Source organism: Salvelinus fontinalis, chromosome 39 (assembly GCF_029448725.1).
Source record: "Salvelinus fontinalis isolate EN_2023a chromosome 39, ASM2944872v1, whole genome shotgun sequence".
Taxonomy (NCBI): Eukaryota; Metazoa; Chordata; class Actinopteri; order Salmoniformes; family Salmonidae; genus Salvelinus; species Salvelinus fontinalis.
Window position 1 is genome coordinate 24,985,282 of NC_074703.1, and position 24,326 is coordinate 25,009,607.

General features: G+C 44.5%; 1 long non-coding RNA gene across 1 annotated transcript in view; it reads left to right on the forward strand.

Moving 5' to 3' along the window:
* The first annotated feature begins 17,882 nt into the window (after window positions 1-17,882).
* Window positions 17,883-24,326, forward strand: part of LOC129838887 (uncharacterized) — a 16,147-nt gene continuing 9,703 nt past the window's right edge. The window contains exon 1 of the long non-coding RNA XR_008756923.1: window positions 17,883-18,079. This is a non-coding gene — a long non-coding RNA (uncharacterized LOC129838887). The remainder of the gene's footprint in view (window positions 18,080-24,326) is intronic.

A 24,326-nucleotide genomic window follows, 5' to 3' on the forward strand; every position in this document is an offset into this window, starting at 1 on the left:
TAGAACCCTTTGCCTTACAAAGACCCTTGTCTTCCAAAACGTGATCTTCAACTTTCACTGGTTCTTGGTAGCACCCTATCCCTTTTGCAAAGGAACGTTTTATGAATGATTTTTTTCTAATAGTCTAGTGGCTCGAATGCCTTTTTGCTGCTTTTTTGTCCTATTCAACTAGGCAAGTCAGTAAAGAACAAACTGTTATTTACAATGACAGCACTACTTTTGACCAGGGCTCATAAAGGCTCTGCTGAAATATATTGCCTTATGTAGGTAATACAGTGATATTTGGGACTCGACTATCGTCTGACATCAAGGAATTGCTTCCTCAGGAAACAGACTGTGCAGGCATTAAGATCTCCCATAATTAACTGTCACAATGTTTAAAAACGAACAAATGGACTTCATGTCAGCGAGGGCCCATTCATTTACCAGCTCCTCTCGTCGATCGACCTATTATCTCCATTACTACAGCCCTGGTGTCTGCTGCTTCGCAGCCACAGCTTCCCTCTCTCTCTCAGAAACACTCAGCTCCCCTGGGAATGTAGAACTAGCCACGCTCAGAGTACCACTCTACCCAGAGCTCTAAATCTGCCTTAATAAAAGACGAACAGAAGAAAACACATCCACTGAGTTGCATGATAACTTGAAGGGGGAAATGTCCATATGTGGAACTAATAAGTACCTCATAGAGAGGATTGGATAGAGAGAAAAAGAGAGTGCTTTAGCCCGGAGGCATGTAGAACAACATGAGCAGTATGGGAGAAGTACTCTGCTGTTTGTGATCGCTAACTACAGCCTACATTTATTTCTCTGTATATAAGGGACTGAAATGTAATTATTGTAGACTGAGTTTGTGTACATTCTGAGCACCTAAGGGAAGGATGAAGGATGAATTACAATATTCAAAGCTGGTTGAATACAAGAAAATGAAAAGTAAATGTAATCTTTGCCATATTCTTAGGCTACAGAAAGGAAATTGTCTTCAAATTAAAATGCTTGAGGCACGAGGCAGGGTCAGTAAAGCCCTGTTTGTGTGTGTGTGTGTGTGTGTGTGTGTGTGTGTGTGTGTGTGTGTGTGTGTGTGTGTGTGTGTGTGTGTGTGTGTGTGTCTTTGTGTGTGTACATACTACTATTTAATATTATGGTCTAAAACGCTAAATTGACCTTATCTCAGTGTCTACGCTGATCAATACCTTGACTGGCTGCATCAGCGCTTGATATGGCAAATCCACCGCCCTTGAACGCAAAGCGCTACAGAGGGTGATGCGGACAGCCCAGGACAGGACAGCCCATGTCCCAACATTCCCTCCATCTTGTGCTAATGTCACTTATTTTTATGCCTTGGATCCAATAGTTCATATTTTTGAACTAAGAGTTGGTCAGTTGGATAGGCACTCTGCTAGGTTTTGAACTAAGAGTTGGTCAGTTGGATAGGCACTCTGCTAGGTTTTGAACTAAGAGTTGGTCAGTTGGATAGGCACTCTGCTAGGTTTTGAACTAAGAGTTGGTCAGTTGGATAGGCACTCTGCTAGGTTTTGAACTAAGAGTTGGTCAGTTGGATAGGCACTCTGCTAGGTTTTGAACTAAGAGTTGGTCAGTTGGATAGGCACTCTGCTAGGTTTTGAACTAAGAGTTGGTCAGTTGGATAGGCACTCTGCTAGGTTTTGAACTAAGAGTTGGTCAGTTGGATAGGCACTCTGCTAGGTTTTGAACTAAGAGTTGGTCAGTTGGATAGGCACTCTGCTAGGTTTTGAACTAAGAGTTGGTCAGTTGGATAGGCACTCTGCTAGGTTTTGAACTAAGAGTTGGTCAGTTGGATAGGCACTCTGCTAGGTTTTGAACTAAGAGTTGGTCAGTTGGATAGGCACTCTGCTAGGTTTTGAACTAAGAGTTGGTCAGTTGGATAGGCACTCTGCTAGGTTTTGAACTAAGAGTTGGTCAGTTGGATAGGCACTCTGCTAGGTTTTGAACTAAGAGTTGGTCAGTTGGATAGGCACTCTGCTAGGTTTTGAACTAAGAGTTGGTCAGTTGGATAGGCACTCTGCTAGGTTTTGCATAGCTTACCTAAGATCCTTTTCTGACTCAAATTCAATTTCTTTAAGATTTCTCTGATGTCCGAAGTATTTCAAAATGAAACTTCTTGATATGAAACCTTTAGGTTGAATGTATTTGAAAATATCTACATTGGTAAGTCCAAAATTGCTTTTTAATTCTGTCATTTAAAACACGTATTTCCTATTACCACGTTATTTATGGTTTCTATGCGTTTAGTTTTTCATGTGAACCAATTCATTTGTGAATTCTGAACAGCTATCTAAGGATTGTTGGGTTTTTAGGAAGTGATATCGTGAAAATATTGTGGGGATGAGCATGCATACCTCTAATATGTACCGATTCTATGAGTTTTATTTGCCCATATAAAGCAGTGGAGGCTGCTGAGGGGAGGACGGCTGATAATAACAGCTGGAACAGAGTGAATGGAATGGCATCAAACTATGTGTTTGATGCATTTGATACCATTCAACATATTCCGCTCCAGTCATTACCACGAGCCCGTCCTCCCCAACGAAGGTGCCACCAACCTCCTGTGATAGAAATCTTTATATATTTGTTGTTTGTTGTCACTTATTAAGCATCCTAAGTATTTTATATTTTTTATTGTCCACTTAAAGGATCGCTGTAGATCACGAGTAATTCTTTTTCTTGCCATTATTTCGTTTTTTCCCAGATGTATTTTATATCCTGAGATTTTAGAGTGTTCTTAAAAAGCAAGTCTTTAAAGCAAGGGGGGCATTGAGTTTTCAATATTGGTCAGAAATATCAGGAGATCGATCATCTGCAAATAAGTTTCGTTTATATTCATGTTTACCAATATTGATACAGTATCTATTAAGTGGGTCCTGTCCAAATCTATGTAAAAGCGGTTCAATTGCCAGTGCAAACAGGAGAAGGGAGAGAGGACATCTCTTGTGCCCCTTTCTCAATTAATTTAATCAGATAATGTTTGTGTATATTTTTGCATTAGGAAATTTGTATCATATTTTTTATAAAATTTATTATTTTTAGTTTTGAATAGAAAATGCCATTCAAGGCCGAACACGTTTTAGGCATCAACAGTCATTATTGACACATCTCATTGGTGTAAAGTACTTTAATATACTACTTAAGTAGTTTTTGGGGGTATCTGTACTCTACTTTACTATTTATATTGTTGACAACTTTTACTTCACTTGATTCCTAAAGAAAATAATGTACTTTTTACTCCATACATTTTCCCTGACACCCAAAAGCACTCGTTACATTTTGAATGCTTAGCAGGACAGGAAAATGGTCCAATTCATGCACTTATCAAGAGAACATCCCTGGTCATCCCTACTGCCTCTGATCTGGCAGATTCACGAAACGCACACGCTTCATTTGTAAGTGATGTCTCGGTTTTGGTGTGCCCCTGGCTATCCATAAATAAAAAAGAACAAATAAAATGGTGCCGTCTGGTTTGCCTAATATAAGAAATTAGAAAGTATTTCTACATTTACTTTTGATATTTCTCACATAACAATGTGAGGAATAGTCATTGGGGAATTATGGAAAACAAATGCAATATTGGTTTTCAATTTGTGAAGTCATTAAAAACTGCATGGATGAAATACTGTAACTTGGAAAGTATATCCCCTTTACCTGTCAAGTTTCCATCCAATACATTGTGCATATAATATGAAAATGATTTTTGTTAAAATAGGAATGTGACTATAGGAGGTTAAGAGAATCTATCTACTATAAACCATAAGTAAGTAGCCACGCCCCGAGTGAGGTCGGGGAGCCGTCCTCTTTCGGCCAGAGTGGATAAAAGCCTCGGTAACAAAATTAACATTAGACCAGGAAACATGAGGCGTTAGCTACGTGTTTGAAATGGTTGAAACATTGAACCTCAACACGAGGTGAAGAAATAAACTCACCTTCTTTTAGACCAGAGAGACAAAGAGCTGCACTTATGTCCATAGTGGTCTGAATCCTGAACCCTGAATAATCAGAATGAGGAGGTAGAGGCATCAAACTCCCCTCTCAGACAATCACTGGTACAGCTGACTAGCTGTCCTTAGTCAAATATCTCAAACTCTTCAAACCATCCCATTCTACTACGAGTCTCAAATCACCGTAGCATGCAACTCTCATCACCCCAATGGAACCATCAACACGGCTGGCTTGTCTTCAAAGAAGTAGCTTCGGGAGCGAATGGAAGAGTGAACTCTGTAGATCTGTTCAGGACTACACAAAGGACAAAGGTCCCCACAAGTAAATACATTCATGATTTCTTATTCCAAATGGGCGGCTGTTCGATTGTGAGAATAGTTATAGAACGTATCCATGATAAGTGTTCCTCTCTCTCTCTCTCTCTCTCTCTCTCTCTCTCTCTTGTCGTTAGGTAAAATACCATATTGTGTCTGTCCGCTAGGGACCTTTGTCTCATGTAGTAAGTGTGTGTGTGTATTCTGTGTTATTATTTAGTTCTAATTATTGATTAACTTCTTGAGAATACAGGGGGTGCTATTTCGCATTAGCATAATTGCCTCTACAGACTAAACTGCCTCTTATTCAATTATTGCTGTTACTATATGCATATAACCATATAGCATTGGATAGAAAACAAGCTATGGTTTCTAAAACCGTTCCAATTGAGTCTCTGAGTCAAACACAGGTCATTTCACAGCACTTTCCCTGAGCCTGAAAAAGATTGCAAGATGTGTATGCTCGCTTCAAAGCTCTGCCTATATATGGTCACGCCACCTATGACCCGAATGACACTTCCTACTTCTTCCTATGGGTGTTTGGAAGACGTCAGAGGAGAAATTTTTTGTTTATCTTGTACTGACGTGAAATAAGACTTATTTCTTTAGCGTGACCGACAACTTCCGGTTTCTGAGATGCGCGTTTTCAGAGGTGGCATTGTCTTTTGTTATGCTGACGTTACGGATGAAAACTATCTCCGTGTCGAAGTTTGTTTGCTACATGTGACCATATCACCGTAATGTATGTTTTTTCAATATAGTTTAATCAGATTATTAGAATTTTTTCGGGAGTTTTGCCGTGTTCCGTTCTTTGAGTTTTTTAACTTTGGGAATTGACCGTGCCAGTCGACCAGTACCAGGCTAAATGAAGAGGGGAGGTTGCCATTGTGAATGGATTGAACGACTCATCAGGACTAAGGACACCTTGATCAACATTCTGATGAAAGACCAGCAATAGTAAGACCCAATTTACGATGTTATTTCATATATCTGTCGTGCATGTGAACTGGTCGGGCGCGTCCAGCCGGTTCTGGCTGGCCTGGTTATGCTAATTAGCGATACATTTTGTTTTCGCTATAAAACATTTAAAAAATCTGAAATATTGTTTGGATTCACCAGATGTTGGGCTTTCAATGTCTGTACGCTGTGTATTTTTTCTGAAATGTTTTAAGACAAGTAATTAGTTATATAACGTTGGTCTCTGTAATTGTTCTAGCTGCATCAGCACTATATCAGATTGCAGCTGCAATGTAGAACTGTGATTTATACCTGAAAAATGCACATTTAAAAAAAAAAAACTATGCTATACCATAAATATGTTATCAGACTGTCATCTTATAAATTTGTTTGTTGGTTTGTGGCTATCAATATCTTAGTTTAGCCGAATTGGTGATAGCACCTGATGGAGTAAGAAACTGTTGGAGTAAGAAAATGGTGTCTTTTGCTAACGTGTTTAGCTAATAGATTTACATATTTTGTCTTCCCTGTAAAACATTTAAAAAATCTGAAATGGTGGTTTTATTCACAAGATCTGTGTCTTTCATTGGGTGTCTTGGACTTGTGATTTAATGATATTTAGATGCTACTATTTAATTGTGACGCTATGCTAGCGATGCTAATCAGTGTGTGGGGGGGGGGGGGTGCTCCCGGATCCGGGTTAGGTACTCTGTAGAGGTTAATGAGCAAGGCTGGGGTTTTTTCAGATCCATAAAGGTTACAACTGGTCAGAATGTTATGATACAAGGTAATGATTAATAAGATGACTTTTTATCAATGAAATAGATATATACTTTATAGTTTATAAGTCAGGAGATGGTAACTCTATAAACAACCTCTTCCGTGGTGCCCCAAATCCTAATGAGTTAATTGTTACATGATTCATTTAAATCAGGTAACAATTAAACATAGTTAGGGGATTAAATACATAACAATCATCAGATTATTGAAAGTATGGTCATGACATACACTATCGGTCAAAAGTTTTAGAACACTTACTCATTCAAGGATTTTTCTTTGTTTTGACTATTTACTACATTGTAGAATAATAGTAAAGACATCAACGCTATGAAATAACACACATGGAATCATGTACTAACCAAAAAAGTGTTAAACAAATCAAAATATATTTTATATTTGAGATTCTTCAAATAGCCACTCTTTGCCTTGATGACAGCTTTTCACACTCTTGGCATTCACTCAACCAGCTTCACCTGGAATGCATTTCCAACAGTCTTGAAGGAGTTTCCCACATATGCTGAGCACTTGTTGGCTGCTTTTCCTTCACTCTACGGTCCAACTCATTCCAAACCCTCTCAATTGGCTTGAGGTTAGGTGATTGTGGAGGCCAGGTCATCTAATGCAGCACTACATCATTCTCCTTCTTGGTAAAATTGCCCTTATACAGCCTGAAGGTGTGTTGGGTCAATGTTCAGTTGAAAAACAAATGATAGTCCAACTAAACCCAAACCAGATGGGATGGCGTATCACTGCAGAATGCTGTGGTAGCCATGCTGGTTAAGTGTGCCTTGAATAATAAATAAATCATAGACAATGTCATCAGAAAAGCATCCCCACACCATAACACCTCCTCCTACATGCTTTGCGGTGGGAAACACACATGCGGAGGTCATCTATTCACCAACACCGCGTCTCACAAAGACACAGCGGTTGGAGCCAAAAATCTCCAATTTGGACACTGGACTCAAGGACAGATTTCCACTGATCTAATGTTCATTGCTCGTGTTTCTTGTCCAAAGCAAGTCTCTTATTATTATTGGTGTCCTTTAGTAGTGGTTTCTTTGCAGCAATTCGACCATGAAGGCCTGATTCACACAGTCTCCGTTGAACAGTTGATGTTGAGATGTGTCTGTTACTTGAACTCTGAAGCATTTATTTGGGCTGCAATTTCTGAGGCTGGTAACTCTAATGAACTTATCCTCTGGAGCAGAGTTAACTCTCCATTCCTGTGGCGGTCCTCATGAGAGCCAGTTTCATCATAGCGCTTGATGGTTTTTGCGACTGCACTTGAAGAAAAGTTCTTGAAATGTTCTGTATTGACTGACCTTCATGTCTTAAAGTAATGATGGACTGTCATTTCTCATAGCATGTTAAAACATGTTATTGTATTTGTTTGTTAGTGTCTATTTTTAATAAAGCCTGTCTGATTGATTTGCATCAAGTCTGGTAAGACTTTTCAAAGGGGTTCAAAGGGGAACCTTTTTCAACTGGAAAGATTCCGGTGGTGTAGAAAAATATATTCTTCAAGGCACCTTTGGTTCTAAGAGTGTAGAAGCACTAAATGACCGGGACTAGCGAACATCTGAAGCTGCAGGTTATGTTTCAGGAGGCTGCGGCGGGGTCAGTAGCAGTGATCAGTAGTCCTAAGGCATCGCTCTGTCATAAGGAATATGGTGGAGGATGTCAAAAGCAGTGATTATGGTGGGCCAAAGCTGCATTTCCCTTTTCCCTCTGTATTAACTGTCAAGGTTGGAATTCTAATGGATTGTTTGACTTACATGCCCTGGGTGTGGAGGAATCTTCCTGTCTCAGCAAAATAACCATTCTCTGAGTTCACCACGGCATGATCCACATAGAGCTGTCTGTCACAAGCAGAGATGTCTGTGGAGTGCTAATTTGCTTCCCATTTGGCCTCCTATACCAAATCGGAGATTATTCTGTCCTCATTAGCATAAATATGCAGGTTTTTGTGTGTGTGTGTGTGTGTGCGTGTGCGTGTGCGTGTGCGTGTGCGTGTGCGTGTGTGTGTGTGTGTGTGCGTGTACGTGTGTATTTGTGCCTCCCCGTGGGTGTCAGAGCTATGAGATGTCTCGTATAAATGACATCACCACACAGAGATGAAGGACCTCTGCAGTGCTAGTGACAGAGGTTAGCTGGCCCTCCTAAGGCCTGACCATAATGACTTGATAATAGGCTGATTTACAACTAGCCACAAGTAGCCAATTATACACTGGGGAGAGAGACTGACGAATACGGGTTAAATGGCAGCATTCTTCACACACACACATACACACCTGCACTCATACATCCCCCCACACGCATGTGCGCACACTCACACACACACACACACACACACACACACACACACACACGTCACGTGTTGAGAAATTACCAATGGGTTTAAATATGTGCTACATGTGATGATAGCTCACTGCTTAGAAAAAGTATGGGCAGCTCTTCATCTTGGCAAAAGGCATGTAATTGCTTCAATATTTTGTATATGGCAATAAAACATAAAACAATACTAGTGATGTTGCCAGAAGCAGAGGAAAGAGGAGAGACACATTGATGAGTTGTCGGGTAGAGCACCACTCAGTGGAACTCTCATTCTCCTTTCCTCCATTTCTTCCATCTTCCCATCTTTCTTCCTCTTCTCCACCTTTTCTTTAAACGGAGCCCTTCAAGAGTCCCTCTGGGAAAGAGCCAACTGTCTCTTCCTCTCCACGCCCCTCTCTCTCTCTCCCTCTCTTTCTCTCTCTTTCTCTCACTCTCTCTCTTCTCTATCTTTACTGCTTTCTCTTTCTCTCTCCCTCTCTTCCATCCTCTGAGTGATTGCTCTCTCTTCTCTCTCTGACAGAGGTACAGAAACCCCCTCTGGGTGAGCTCCTCCTGTGATAAGCGGAATACCAATCCACCTCCCTCCCTCACTCTACTATTTCTTGTGCCCTTCCTCCCCGCCTCCTCCTCTCCATCCCTAATCTATTTGCACTTTAAAGAGTGTTCCACCTTTCCCTCTCCGGATTTACCTTCAACATTTCATCTCAGTAGCAAACTTCCGCCTGTGAGCGCAAGTGGAAAATTCCAAATCCCCGATTCCCATAGAGAGCAGCAACCGCTACACAACATAGAACATTTGAACAAATAACCTTTGCACCTCGGCAGCAAACAACAGAGCGCGAGAAGCCTCTGCAATAGGTGTCAAATAAACAGTTCAGCCAGCCAGCCAGCTCAGCTGCTAAGTGATGTTTCTCTGTACCACGTTGAATAATGTATCACGTAGACATTGATCCGCGTTCAGTTTTTTATGACACGGTGTGAGGGTTAGCGTGTGTCTCAAATGCCACTCTATTCCCCATAGTGCACTACATTTGACCAGGGCCAGTAGGGGGCACTATATAGGGAATAGGGTGCCATTTGGGATGCAATCTGTGTCCAGCCAGCTCACCACTGTCGTACAATAAGAGCCCTGTGTGGATGTACTGTTTCAGTATACAGAGCAAGGTAACTCGTACAGTCAAGACGATACAGTGTGTTTGATTAGAGACCATCAATATAGGTTCCTGCCGGTTAGTGACTGTGGGGTGCCCATATACTGTATGTACTATAGACCGTGTGTCAGAGTCGTGTGTATAGGTGGCAGGGAAGTCAGGCGCAGGAGAATCAAACTTCAGTTAATGGAGTTGTTTAATAACAATAAATAAAACATAACTCCAAAACTATAATAACAATAAAACAAAGTTGGTACGAGGACCCGTCGCGCACCAATACAAACAACACAAAACTGAACATCAAACAATCTCTGACAAAGACATGAGGGGAAACAGAGGTTTAAATACACAACAGGTAATGAGTGGAATTGAAACCAGGTGTGAAGGAAGACAAGACAAAACCAATGGAAGATAAAAAAAATGGATCAATGATGGCTAGAGAACCGGTGACATGGACCGCTGAGCACCGCCCGAACAAGGAGAGGCTTCGACATCGGCAGAAGTCGTGACAGTACCCCCCCCCGACGCGCGGCTCCAGCAGTGCGTCGACACCGGCCTCGGGGATGACCCGGAGGGCGAGGCGCAGGGCAATCCAGATGAAGACGATGGAAATCCTGCAGCATGGAAGGATCATACACGTCCTCCACCGGAACCAAGCATCTCTCCTCCGGACCGTACCCCTACCAGTCCACGAGGTACTGAAGGCCCCTCGCCCGACGTCTCGAATCCAAGATGGATCGAACGGAGTACGCCGGGACCCCCTCGATGTCCAGAGGGGGCAGAGGAACATCTTGCACTTCAGCCTCCTGGAGCGGAACAGTCACCACCGGCCTGAGGAGAGACACATGGAACGAGGGGTTAATACGGTAATTAGTGGGTAGCTGTAACGTATAACATACCTCGCTCAATCTCCTCAGGACTTTAAATGGCCCCACAAACCGCGGACCCAGCTTCCGGCAGAGCAGGCGGAGGGGCAGGTTTCGGGTTGAGAGCCAGACCCTGTTCCCTGGTGCATACACCGGGGCCTCACTGCGGTGACGGTCTGCGCCAACTTTCTGGCTCAGTATGGCACGCTGAAGGTGGACGTGGGCGGCCTCCCAGGTTTTCTCCGCGCGCCGGAACCAATTGTTAACGACAGGAGCCTCGGTCTGACTCTGATGCCAAGGAGCCAGAACCAGCTGATACCCTAATACACATTGAAAGGGAGAAAGGTTAGTGGAGGAGTGGAGGAACGAGTTCTGGGCCATCTCTGCCCATGGCACGAACTTCGCCCACTCCTCCGGCCGGTCCTGGCAATAAGACCGCAGAAACCTACCCACATCCTGGTTAACTCTCTCCACCTGCCCATTACTCTCGGGGTGAAAACCTGAGGTAAGGCTGACCGAGAACCCCAGACGTTCCATGAACGCCTTCCAGACCCTTGACGTGAACCGGGGACACCAATCAGACACTATATCCTCAGGCACCCCATAGTGCCGGAAAACGTGTGTAAACAGGGCCTCCGCAGTTTGTAAGGCCGTAGGGAGACCGGGCAAAGGGAGGAGACGACAGGACTTAGATAAACAATCCACAACAACCAGGATCGTGGTGTTACCCTGTGAAAGTGGAAGATCAGTTAAAAAATCCACCGACAGGTGCGACCACGGCCGTTGTGGAAATTGATAAGGGTTGTAACTTACCTCTGGGCAGGTGTCTAGGAGCCTTGCACTGGGCGCACACTGAGCAGGAGGAAACATAAATCCTCACGTCCTTAGCTAAAGTGGGCCACCAGTACCTCCCTTCAAGACAGTGCACCGTCCGACCTATCCCAGGATGACCAGAGGAGGGTGACGTGTGGGCCCAATAGATCAGTCGGTCGCGGACAGCAGACGGAACATACAGACGCCCAGCTGGAAACTGAGGGGGAGAGGGCTCTGCATGTGACGCCCGTTCAATGTCCGCTTCCAGCTCCCACACTACCGGCGCCACCAAACAAGAGGCTGGGAGTATGGGAGTGGGATCCATGGACTGCTCCTTTGTGTCATACAGCCGGGACAGTGCGTCTGCCTTAACGTTCTGGGAGCCTGGTCTGTAAGAGAGGGTAAACACAAAACGGGTGAAAAACATGGCCCACCTTGCCTGACGAGGATTCAGTCTCCTCGCCTCCCGTATGTACTCCAGATTGTGATGCAGTCCAGATGAGAAAAGGGTGTTTAGCCTCCTCAAGCCAATGTCTCCACGCCTTCAAAGCTTTTACGACAGCCAACAGCTCCCGGTCCCCCACATCATAGTTCCGCTCCGCTGGGCTGAGCTTCTTCAAAAAGAAGGCACAGGGGCGGAGCTTGAGTGGGGCACCCGAGCACTAAGAGAGCACTGCTCTTATCCCAGCTTCGGATGCGTCCACCTCCACTATGAACGACAAAGAGGGATCCGGATGAGCCAACACCGGAACTGAGGTAAACAAAGCCTTCAGGTGCCTTAAAGCCCTGTTCGCCTCAGCTGACCACTGCAAGCGCACCGGACCCTCGCTTAGCAGTGAGGTAATGGGAGCAGCAACCTGACCAAAACCCCGGATAAACCTCCGGTAGTAGTTGGCAAACCCTAAGAATCGCTGCAGCTCCTTTACCGTCGTGGGAGTCGGCCAATTACGCACAATGCGGTCACTCTCCATCTCCACTCCTGACGTGGAAATCCGATGCCCTAGGAAGGAGACGGACTGTTGGAAGAACAAGCATTTCTCAGCCTTTACATATAGGTCATTCTTCAACAGGCGACCAAGCACTTTGCGCACCAGAGACACATGCTCGGCGCGTGTAGCGGAGTATATCAGGATGTCATCGATATACACCACTACACCCTGCCCGTGCAGGTCTCTGAATCTCGTCTACAAATGATTGGAAGGCTGATGGAGCATTCATCAACCCATACGGCATGACGAGGTACTCATAATGCCCTGAGGTGGTACTGAATGCCGTCTTCCACTCGTCTCCCTTCCGAATACGCACCAGATTGTACGCACTCCTGAGATCCAGTTTAGTAAAAAAGCACGCCCCGTGCATTGACTCAATCGCCGTAGCGATATGAGGTAGCGGGTAACTATACCTCATGTGATCTGATTTAGACCCCGGTAGTCAATACACGGACGCAGACCTCCCTCCTTTTTCTTCACAAAACAGAAAATTAAGGAGGCGGGTGAAGTGGAGGACCGAATGTAGCCCTGACACAGGGATTCAGAGAAATATGTCTCCATAGCCTTCGTCTCCGCTTGCGACAGGGGAAACACGTGACTCCTGGGAAATTTTTACAGAATCGGCATATTCTGGGGGGATGTGCACGGTGGAGACCTGGTCTGGACTTTCCACCGTAGTAGCACCAACCGAAACCCCTAAACACCTACCTGAGCACTCTCGTGACCACCCCGCGAGAGTCCTCTGTGGCCACGAAACAGTGGGGTTATGAAAAGCTAACCAGGATAGGCCTGTTACGTTCCCCAGTTTCTGTGTTGTGTTTTGTATTTTAGTGTGTGTGTTTCAGGAGATGGCTTCCGGAAGTACTCCCCAACCAGCTGATTGGTCAAGCCCAGGCTAATTGATGATTGGAGCTGACCCCGCCCTCTCATCAAGAAGCAGCTGACTAATTAACATTGCCACCTGAAGATATACAAACCAGTGTTCTGTTCAGTAGAAAAGAGAGAGGAGAGTAGAGTAGAGATTTGGAGATCAGAGAGAGAATTGAATATTTTGGAGAGATCGGGAGAAATTAGAAATTAGAGGGAGATTGAGAGAGAGAAAAATTAGATTGTGATATAGTGTTGGTTGTGTATCAGAAAGTGTGGTATGTACTGTTGTTGTTGGTAGCAGTTTTGCTATGTCCTGTGTTTGTGAGTGTTTGTGAAATCATTAATAATTACTCTGTTTCATTTGTTCCCAGGGGGGAAGGGGAAGGCACTTTGGGAGTGCTTAGGCAAGAGGCCCGCGGGCATACATATACCCGTAGTATATTTACTGTCTAGGCATACTAGGTAAGACCTGGGCGGACCACCCCCTGTATTTTGGTTAGGGCACCAGGTGGTGCTAAGTTAGGTAAGTTAAGTGGGTAGGCAGGTTAGATAGGAGAGGGGGAACTTTGATATTTACTTTCTTTGCTTTGGTTCCGTCCAGCCCCTTTTCCCCATATTACCGTGTAAGAAAATAAATCCTAGTAACGGTAAATTCTGCTTTTGTGTCATCCTTACTCGCACCTACAGTCCATACCTCTTGCACTTCAGAGAGTTGAGTTGTAGCAGGAGTTGCGTTGCCTCTTCTCAGAGGCGTGCGTAACAAGGCCCAACACCACAGAGTACGCAGGAGAATCAATAAAGAAAAAGACTAATCTTCTCCTTGTGACCCCCCTGCTTTACCATACTCAAAGGAGTGGTGGCCTCCCTGATGAACCCTGACCCTAATGGTCGACTATCTAAGGCATGAACGGGAAAAGGCATATCCACAGGAACAATTGGGATCCCTAAACTATGAGCTAAACCTTTATTAATGAAATTCCCATCCGTGCGTGAATCTACTAGTGACTTATGCTGGGAACGCGGGGAAAATTCAGGAAAAGTGACAGAGACAAACATATGTGCAACAGAGGGCTCTGGATGAGAATGGTGCCTACTCACCTGGGGTGACGCCAGAGTTCCCTGCCTGCTGCCTCGATTCCCAGAGGAACCAACCCGGCACTGACCAGCAGTGTGACCTCTGCGACCACATATGGTGCACGAGCGGGAACCCCCTCCGTTCTCCCTGCGCACCATCCCTCCCAACTCCATGGGCACAGGAGAGAGGGTGCGGGAGGATGGAACAACCAGACCCCGATCTAGACGTCCATGAGTAGCCAGCATGTTGTCCAGCCTGATGGACAGGTCCACCAGCTGGTCGAAGGTGAGGGTGGTGTCTCTGCAGGCCAGCTCCCGACGGACGTCCTCGCGTAGACTACAGCGGTAATGGTCGATCAGGGCCCTGTTGCTCCATTCAGCACCGGCAGCCAAGGTCCTAAGCAAGCTCTAGAGCAAACTCCTGTGCGCTCCTCGTCTCCTGCCTCAGATGGTAGAGGCGCTCACCCGCCGCTCTGCCTTCGGGTGGGTGGTCGAATACTGTCCAGAAATGGCTGGTGAACTCCTCAAAACGGTCCAACGCCGCATCCTCTTCTCCACACACAGCGCTGGCCCACTCCAGGGCTTTCCCGGTGAGGCACGAGACGAGGGCGTAACTCTTCTCACGGTCTGATGGAGCTGGGTGGACCGTGGCAAGATATAAGCTTAGTTTGAGGTGGAAATCCTGGCAGCCGGCAGTATCTCTGTCGTACTCCTGTGGCAGGGATAAATGGATCCTGCTGAGTTCAGGCGGGGAAAAGACGCTCAGGGGTGAACCCGGTTGTGCTGGTGGAGGCGCTGGAAAAACTCCCTGTGTCTCCCAGCGGGTCATATTCTGGACAACGCAATCCATGGCGGCGCTCAGATTGTAAATCATCTCTGTATGTTCCATGACACGCTCCTCCACCTCCATGGCCGGGGTACCTTCTCCTGCTGACTTCATTTTGGGTCAGAGATTCTGTCAGAGTCGTGTGTATAGGTGGCAGGGAAGTCAAGCGCAGGAGAATCAAACAGGAGAATCAAACTTCAGGTAATGGAGTTGTTTAATAACAATAAATAAAACATAACTCCAAAACTATAATAACAATAAAACAAAGTGGGTACGAGGACCCATCGCGCACCAATACAAACAACACAAAACTGAACATCAAACAATCTCTGACAAAGACATGAGGGGAAACAGAGGTTTAAATACACAACAGGTAATGAGTGGGATTGAAACCAGGTGTGTAGGAAGATAAGACAAAAGAAAAATGGATCAATGATGGCTAGAAGACCGGTGACGTCGACCACCGAACAAACAAGGAGAGGCTTCGACTTCGGCAGAAGTCGTGACAACGTGTATAGGCCTTTACCTTGTAAAGAACTGTAGAATGTTGAATGAACTATGGTATATTAACAGCCTATATCCTGGAAAGCATAGTAGAATACAGAATGTACTAGACACTGTACAAGTGTTTACCTTGTAGATTACAATAGAATACAAATCAAATCATATGAAATGGTATTTGCCATTTGCGCCGAATACAACAGGTGTAGACTTTATAGTGAAATGCTTACCTACAAGCCTTTAACCAACTGTAAGGGCTGTCGTTCTCCTCATCCTCGGACGAGGAGAGGAGAGAAGGATCATCAGACCAAAATGCAGCATTCGGGAAATAAGCCATCTTTTATTTAAACACGACGATGGCAACACGAAAAACAAAACACTTTCAAAAATACAAAACAAGAAAACGAAGTAGACGAAAACCTGATCATAAACTTACATAACTAAACGTAACACTTACGGACAGGAAACAGACCACATCAAAATAAACGAACGAACAACCGAACAGTCCCGTATGGTGCAAAACATAACACAGATACGGAAGACAATCACCCACAAACAAACAGTGAGAACACCCTACCTAAATATGACTCTTAATTAGAGGAAAACGCAAACCACCTGCCTCTAATTAAGAGCCATACCAGGCAACCCAAAACCAACATAGAAACAGAAAACATAGACTGCCCACCCAAAACACACGCCCTGACCATAAACACATACAAAAACAACATAAAACAGGTCAGGACCGTTACACCAACAATGCAGTTCTAAGAAAAATAAAAGTTACACATAATTAAAAGCAGCAGTAAAATAACAATAGCGAGGCTGTATACAGGGGGTACTGGTACAGAGTCAATGTGCGGGGGCACCGGTTAGTTGAGGTAATTGAGGCAATATGTAAATGTATGTAGAGTTATTAAAGTGACTATGCATAGATAATAACAGAGAGTAGCAGCAGCGTAAAAGAGGGTGGGGAAGGGCAATGCAAAAGGTCTGGGTAGCCATTTGATTAGATGTTCTGGAGTCTTACGGCGTGGGGGTGGAAGCTATTTAAAAGCCTCTTGGACCTAGACGTAGCGCTCCGGTTCCACTTGCCGTACGGTAGCAGAGAGAACAGTCTATGACTAGGGTGGCTGGAGTCTTTGACAATTTTAGGACCATCCTCTGAAATGCCTGGTATAGAGGTTTGGGATGGCAGGAAGCTTGGCCCCGGTGATGTACTGTGCCGTGCGCATTACCCTCTGTAGTGCCTTGCAGTCGGAGGCTGAGCAGTTGCCATAACAGGCAGTGATGCAACCAGTCAGGATGCTCTCGATGGTGCAGCTGTAGAACATTTTGAGGATCTAAGGACCCATGGCACATCTCAGTCTCCTGATGGGGAATAGGTTTTGTCTTGCCCTCTTTACGACTGTCTTGGTGTGCTTGGTCCATGTTAGTTTGTTGGTGATGTGGACGCCAAGGAACTTGAAGCTCTCAACCTGCTCCAATGGGGGCATGCTCGGTCCTCCTTTTCCTGTAGTCCACAATCATCTCCGTTGTCTTAATCAGGTGGAGGACGAGGTTGTTGTCCTTGCACCACACGGTAAGGTCTCTGACCTCCTCCCTATAGGCTGTCTCTTCGTTGTCGGTGAACAGTTGGGTCATCGGCAAACTTAATGATTGTGTTGGAGTCGTGCTTGGCTGTGCAGTCATGAGTGAACAGGGAGTACAGGAGGGAACTGAGTACGCACCCCTGAGGGGCCCCCGTGTTGAGGATCAGCGTGACATATGTGTTGTTACCTACCCTAAGCACCTGGGGGTGGCCCATCAGGCAGCCCAATTTTGATATTTTTTCCACTAATTGGTATTTTGACCAATCATTTCAGATCTTTTCACATCAGATATATTTCAAAAGACCAAACAGTGAAACGCAGCCATAGAGTCCTAGAATATGTATAGGTGTTTTAACTAGGACAGGCTGAATGGCCAATCCTGGTTCTTGGAAGTTATTAGCTTCTGATCCATTCGTAGCATACCTCTGACCAGAACAAGCCATTGTGGCCTGAACCATCATATTCAGCCAAGACTGAAGACATGGTCAACGACATCCTCCATCCATTCATTCCTTCCTTTCTTCACCACAGATCTCATGGGAGTGTTGTTGACAGAGTAGTGGTGACTATGCCTGTCGGATGAATCACGTCCTGTACAGTTGTTCTAAGCTCTGCAGAAACAACTCAACACTGTAACCAGCATCACAATCTAATACCTTCTCTGAGCTGTGGAGCCAGTAGCCTGCATCACTACTCAATGCCTGGCCTCTTCTACTCTGACATTAATTCTGAAGTTCATAGAACTCTTGTACTTGGCTTGGATGAAGCTGGCCTCTTGCCTCAGCAGCCCCCCCCTACTGGAACAGCCTTGAAGAGAGTAGCAGAGAACTGTGGGTGCATTGTGGAGTGACTGTGGAGTGACAAAGTGGCTTTAACTCTCTGGTTTCTAGGCAACGTTTTGCTCTCTGGAAAAATGGCTCCTGCGTACGCGGTTCAAGACACCATGCTGTTTCTTCTGTGGACTGGACCTATGCAGCAGACAGACTTGTGTGAATACTGTGGCAAAAGCCATAGCTCTTCAAGACTTAAAGTAATGGAGCAAGGTATTGTCCTTTTAACTTTTTTTTGCGGAGGAGATTCAAAAGGAGTTTGCCATTAAATCTTTGCCTCTCTTTGGCACCAAAAACAAACAAAAAATGTTTTATGTTGCAGAAACCTAACACGACACAACACATTACTCAAAGTAACTATTTTCCTAAACCAACCAACTTTTCCATGAGGTCTAAAATGGTGTAGAGGAAGAAGAGGAGAGTGTGCAGACAGATAACAGAAGTTTTGGGGGGCTGGATTGGACTCAGGAGTGTTTGAAGTACAGGAGGAAACACAAGCCGGGTTTCAGGGCAAAACTTTGGCAAAACTGTCAATCCTGCGGAGAAGCAAAGCCAGCGAGGGAGGACGAGAGACGGGGGAGTAGGAGAGAACAGGGAAGAGGGAGAGGGGGAAGAGAGTGCGATGGAAAGAGAGAGTGGGGTAGCGAGAAGGAAAAGGGAAGAGAGAGAAGGTAAAAGAGGGAGCTGGTGGAGGGGAAAGGAAGCAAGAACAAGAGATGAGAACGAGAGTTAAGAAGAAGACGGCTTACAGATTTCTCTGTTGTGAAAGAGAACAGAGGAGGATGCTTGGTGGAGATAAGAGGAGGAAGTTGATTAAAGTCGGAGACGAGGAAGAACTGAGGAGGCTGTATTTAGCATTCAGGCAGCATTGTAAAGGCTTATTTTCATGCTCCACTTTATTAAAATGAGGATGTCTGGAGGGTCTCTGTGATGTAGCTGAGCTGAGCTGCATTAGATAGCTGCACACAACTGACTTATGAGTAGAGCCTGCATGCTCTGTCATATTATCAATCTGCTCACATCTGATTATGCAGATGATCTGACCCAACACTTAAGTGGACAAGTGCACAATCTTTAACATTGTTCCAGGGCACGTTGATAACCCCTTAAACATTAAACAAAGTCAATATTTTTCCGTGCAGGTCTCCACAAAGTTCACTTGTAACATCTATATCTAAATAAGAACATATCTGCTGTGGCCTAGATAATGAAGTTATATTTTCTTATGGCTTGACATGAGGATTTGGCGGTAGAATGCTGTGATTTGGCCTTCGCCCAACATTCCATTTGAGGTCTTGGTGGCAGAGGGTGTGCGTTGTGCCTGGAGGTGGAGTGGACGCATCTAAATTGACTAACGGAGGGAGTCAGTCATAACGATATGAATGGCCGTTTGTGTATGCGCACGTGTGTATGCACGCAAGTTCTCGAGTGTGTGTGCACATTTGTGTGTGTGTGTGTGTGTGTGTGTGTGTGTGTGTGTGTGTGTGTGTGTGTGTGTGTGTGTGTGTGTGTGTGTGTGTGTGTGTGTGTGTGTGTGTGTGTGTGTGTGTGTGTGTGTGTGTGTGTGTGTGTGTGTGTGTGTGTGTGTGTGTGGCTGGCTGGCTGGCTGGCTGGCTGTGTTAAGGAGTTTCCTGTCACATTCTGGCTGTTCCTCCTCTCTCTTCACACCACTAATTATACTCCTGCCTCCCAGGCTCCTTCAATAGGAACACTACCTTGCCATCCAGATGTGAGAGGAGAGAAAGAGAGAGAATATTATATCAGAAAACAAGCATCCCAAATGGCACCCTATTCCCTACATTGCACTACTTTTGAGCAGAGCCCTATGGGCCCTAGTCAAAAGCGGTGCACTACAATTTTCAACCAGTATCCTGTACTGTACTGTATATTGTACATTCCTGAGCAGGAATATAAAATATTCATAAAGAGAGTGTGAAGGGAGGTACGGATAGGGGGGAGGGCTAAAAGCTTAACTGGTTGATACCTTTGGAGTGTGAAGGCAGTGAGTAAAGTTAATTAATAAAGTGGGAAACAAGGTGGGTAGAGAGCCGGTGGAGGGAGAGAGCGGAGCCGCCTGCAGGTCCCCGGGGGTGCTCCCTGCCTTCCTGCGTGCGCCCACTGACTAATGGGCTGCCGTTGCCATGGAAACGCGGTACGAGCGAGCGGGCGAGGAGCACCACACCGACGATGGTTACAAGCAAGCTGCCTCTCCTCTCCCACCCCCCTCTTCTTTCCATCCCCTACTCCTCGAGCCACAGGCAGGCAGTTAGGCAGGCAGCCATCAAACTGTGAGGAGAAAGTGGAAGTGTCAGCTGTGTGTTCGCCTCACTACCCCTTTTTTTTCTCTCCCTCTCTTTTTCGCTGCCTTTTAACTACAGGCAGTCACAGGCAACATAATGTAGTGGTTCAAAGGGTAAGATGTTCTGTTATCCCTCCTTTTGAAAGCTCTCACTGATGTCAATGGTCACAGGTTGAGGTTGGTATATTACAGAGCTCAGTCTCCATATAGTAACACACAGTAAGTACGGAGACACACTTTACTGGTTCAAGGGGTGAAGAGGGTTTCCGTGTCCGTTATTCCCTGCTGAGTGAAGAGTGGTATTATCAGTGATGTACAGTATATCTGGTGGGAGGAGAACACAGGAATTGGGAGCAACACTAACAGCTCTGTCACCTCTCTGTCTGACACTTTGAGAGGATTTTAGAGAACAAACACACTTTTGGAAGTAAAAAGTGAGGTTTAGTAAAGTAACTGAGTAAAAATACTTTGAAAGACTACACATAGTGTAGTTTGTAGTTTAATTGGTTCATGTAGATCGTATTTTTGGGGGTACATGTGCTTAACTATTTATATTTTTTACCAACTTTTACTTTTACTCCGCTATATTCCTAAAGAAAATATATACTTTTTACTCCATACATTTTCCCTAACACCCAAAAGTATTTGTTACATTCCGAATGCTTAGCAGGAAAGGAAAATGATCCAATTCACACACTTACCAAGAGAACACGTGGCCATGCCTACTGCATCTGATCTGGCGAACTCATTAACACAAATCCTTCTTTTGTATATGATGTCTGTTGGAGTGTGCCCCAGGCTATCCGTAAATACATTTAAAAAAACGATACATTTGTGCTATCTGGTTTGCTTAAAATACACTGCAGAAGCCAAAAAGGCTTCTGCAGCTGTCCCAAAAGGAGAACCCTTTTTTGGTTCAGGGTAGAACTCTTTTGGGTTCCATGTAGAACCCTCTGTGGAAAGGGTTCTACATGGAACCCAAAAGGATTCTACCTGGAACCAAAAGGGGTTCTTCAAAGGGGACAACCAACTATGGGGACAACCAAATAACCCTTTATAGTTCTATGGTGTAAGGTTACACTTGCTTTGCTTAATATTAGAAATTATATTTAAATATATTTTAGCATATAATATTTATTTTGATACTTAAGTATATTTTAAACCAGATACGTTTTGACTTTAACTCAAGTAGTATTTTATGGGGGAACTTTCACTTTTACGTGAGTATTTTTCTATGAAGGTGTCACGACTTCCCCCTGCCTGTTCGGACGGCGCTCGGCGGTCGTCGTCGCCGGTCTACTAGCCGCCACCGATCCCTTTTTCCTTTTCTGTTTGTTTGTTTGGTCTCATTGGTTGCACCTGTCTCTTATTTTGTTTCGTGATTCATGTCTATTTAAGCCTGTTTGGCCTATTTTTGTGCGGGATTGTTTTCTGTTCGTCAGGTTGTGTGTATTTGTGTTCCTGTCCGTTTGTGCCCTGTGTTGGGTTGGACTATTTTCTGTCGATTTTTGTTTCGTTTTGGGATTCCTAATAAAGTCGGTTTCCCCAGTATCCTCTGCTCTCTGCATCGGACTCTGCACCCACCACTCCCGGCGTTTGTGACAGAAGGTATCTTTACTCATTCTTAAGTATGTTGGGTACTTTTGGGTACTTTTCCCACCACTGCACATAGTCATGGAGTGTGCACACATGTATGTGTACATATGCACAAATGCATGTACGCACATGCACACACACACACACACACATACACACATACTGAACACACAAACACACACACGTGCATGTCCGCACAAGCACACACACACAGAAACACATGTAAATGCAGTTTACGCTACTAAATTGAATGTGGTCAGAGTGGAGTGTGACAACACTAGAGACTTAGAACATCTCTCACTCTGGTCACAGTAATATGTGCTAGTCCATTTCCACAGTGCTGCACCTTAGTATCTAAGTCGCTTACCCAAATGTCAGAGTCTCTCCATTACATCTCCACCATCTGTCCAGAATGGTAGACTTTCTATTTATGAGTTGGTAAACAACACATGGAAAATACAAAATTGGTTACAAATGTCACCTGTTGAAATGTCAATGCAGTGAGAATATAGGATCGATACCAGGCATGTTGTTGATAAAGTCCTGCTGCTCTTTCTAAAGAGCTGTTGGCGTCATAGTAGCCTCCAAACCATTATTTGGACCGTGTGACCAACACCAGTATGGGGAGAGAAGAGTTCTTTCTGAACTTTCTGGGTTGAAAATTCCCTCTTTCCTATACCCTAATCTCTCTCGCTCTCTCTCTCTTTCCTATACCCTAATCTCTCTCTCTCTCTCTTTCCTATACCCTAATCTCTCTCTCTCTCTTTCCTATACCCTAATCTCTCTCTCTCTTTCCCATACCCTAATCTCTCTCTCTCTTTCCTATACCCTAATCTCTCTCTCTCTCTTTCCTATACCCTAATCTCTCTCTCTTTCCTATACCCTAATCTCTCTCTCTCTCTCTTTCCTATACCCTAATCTCTCTCTCTCTTTCCTATACCCTAATCTCTCTCTCTCTTTCCTATACCCTAATCTCTCTCTCTTTCCTATACCCTAATCTCTCTCTCTCTCTTTCCTATACCCTAATCTCTCTCTCTCTTTCCTATAGCCTAATCTCTCTCTCTCTTTCCTATACCCTAATCTCTCTCTCTTTCCTATACCCTAATCTCTCTCTCTCTCTTTCCTATACCCTAATCTCTCTCTCTCTTTCCTATACCCTAATCTCTCTCTCTCTCTCTTTCCTATACCCTAATCTCTCTCTCTTTCCTATACCCTAATCTCTCTCTCTCTTTCCTATACCCTAATCTCTCTCTCTCTCTTTCCTATACCCTAATCTCTCTCTCTTTCCTATACCCTAATCTCTCTCTCTTTCCTATACCCTAATCTCTCTCTCTCTTTCCTATACCCTAATCTCTCTCTCTCTTTCCTATACCCTAATCTCTCTCTCTTTCCTATACCCTAATCTCTCTCTCTTTCCTATACCCTAATCTCTCTCTCTTTCCTATACCCTAATCTCTCTCTCTTTCCTATACCCTAATCTCTCTCTTTCCTATACCCTAATCTCTCTCTCTTTCCTATACACTAATCTCTCTCTCTTTCCTATACCCTAATCCCTCCCTCTTTCCTATACCCTAATCTCTCTCTTTCCTATACCCTAATGTCTAATTACCCTATACCCTAATCTCTAATCTCTCTCTCTCTCTCTTTCCTATACCCTAATCTCTCTCTCTCTCTTTCCTATACCCTAATCTCTCTCTCTTTCCTATACCCTAATCTCTCTCTCTTTCCTATACCCTAATCTCTCTCTCTTTCCTATACCCTAATCTCTCTCTCTTTCCTATACCCTAATCTCTCTCTCTCTTTCCTATACCCTAATCTCTCTCTCTTTCCTATACCCTAATCTCTCTCTCTTTCCTATACCCTAATCTCTCTCTCTTTCCTATACCCTAATCTCTCTCTTTCCTATACCCTAATCTCTCTCTTTCCTATACCCTAATCTCTCTCTCTTTCCTATACCCTAATCTCTCTCTCTTTCCTATACCCTAATCCCTCCCTCTTTCCTATACCCTAATCTCTCTCTTTCCTATACCCTAATGTCTAATTACCCTATACCCTAATCTCTAATCTCTCTCTCTCTCTCTTTCCTATACCCAAATCTCTCTCTCTCTCTCTCTCTTTCCTATACCCTAATCTCTCTCTCTCTCTTTCCTATACCCAAATCTCTCTCTCTCTCTCTCTCTCGCTTTCCTATACCCTAATCTCGCTCTCTTTCCTATACCCTAATCTCTCTCTCTCTCTCTTTCCTATACCCTAATCTCTCTCTCTCTTTCCTATACCCTAATCTCTCTCTCTCTCTCTCTCTCTCTTTCCTATACCCTAATCTCTCTCTCTTTCCTATACCCTAATCTCTCTCTCTCTTTTCTATACCCTAATCTCTCTCTCTCTCTTTCCTATAGCCTAATCTCTCTCTCTTTCCTATACCCTAATCTCTCTCTCTCTCTTTCATATACCCTAATCTCTCTCTCTCTTTCCTATACCATAATCTCTCTTTCTCTCTCTCTTTCCTATACCCTAATCTCTCTCTCTCTTTCCTATACCCTAATCTCTCTCTCTCTCTCTCTCTCT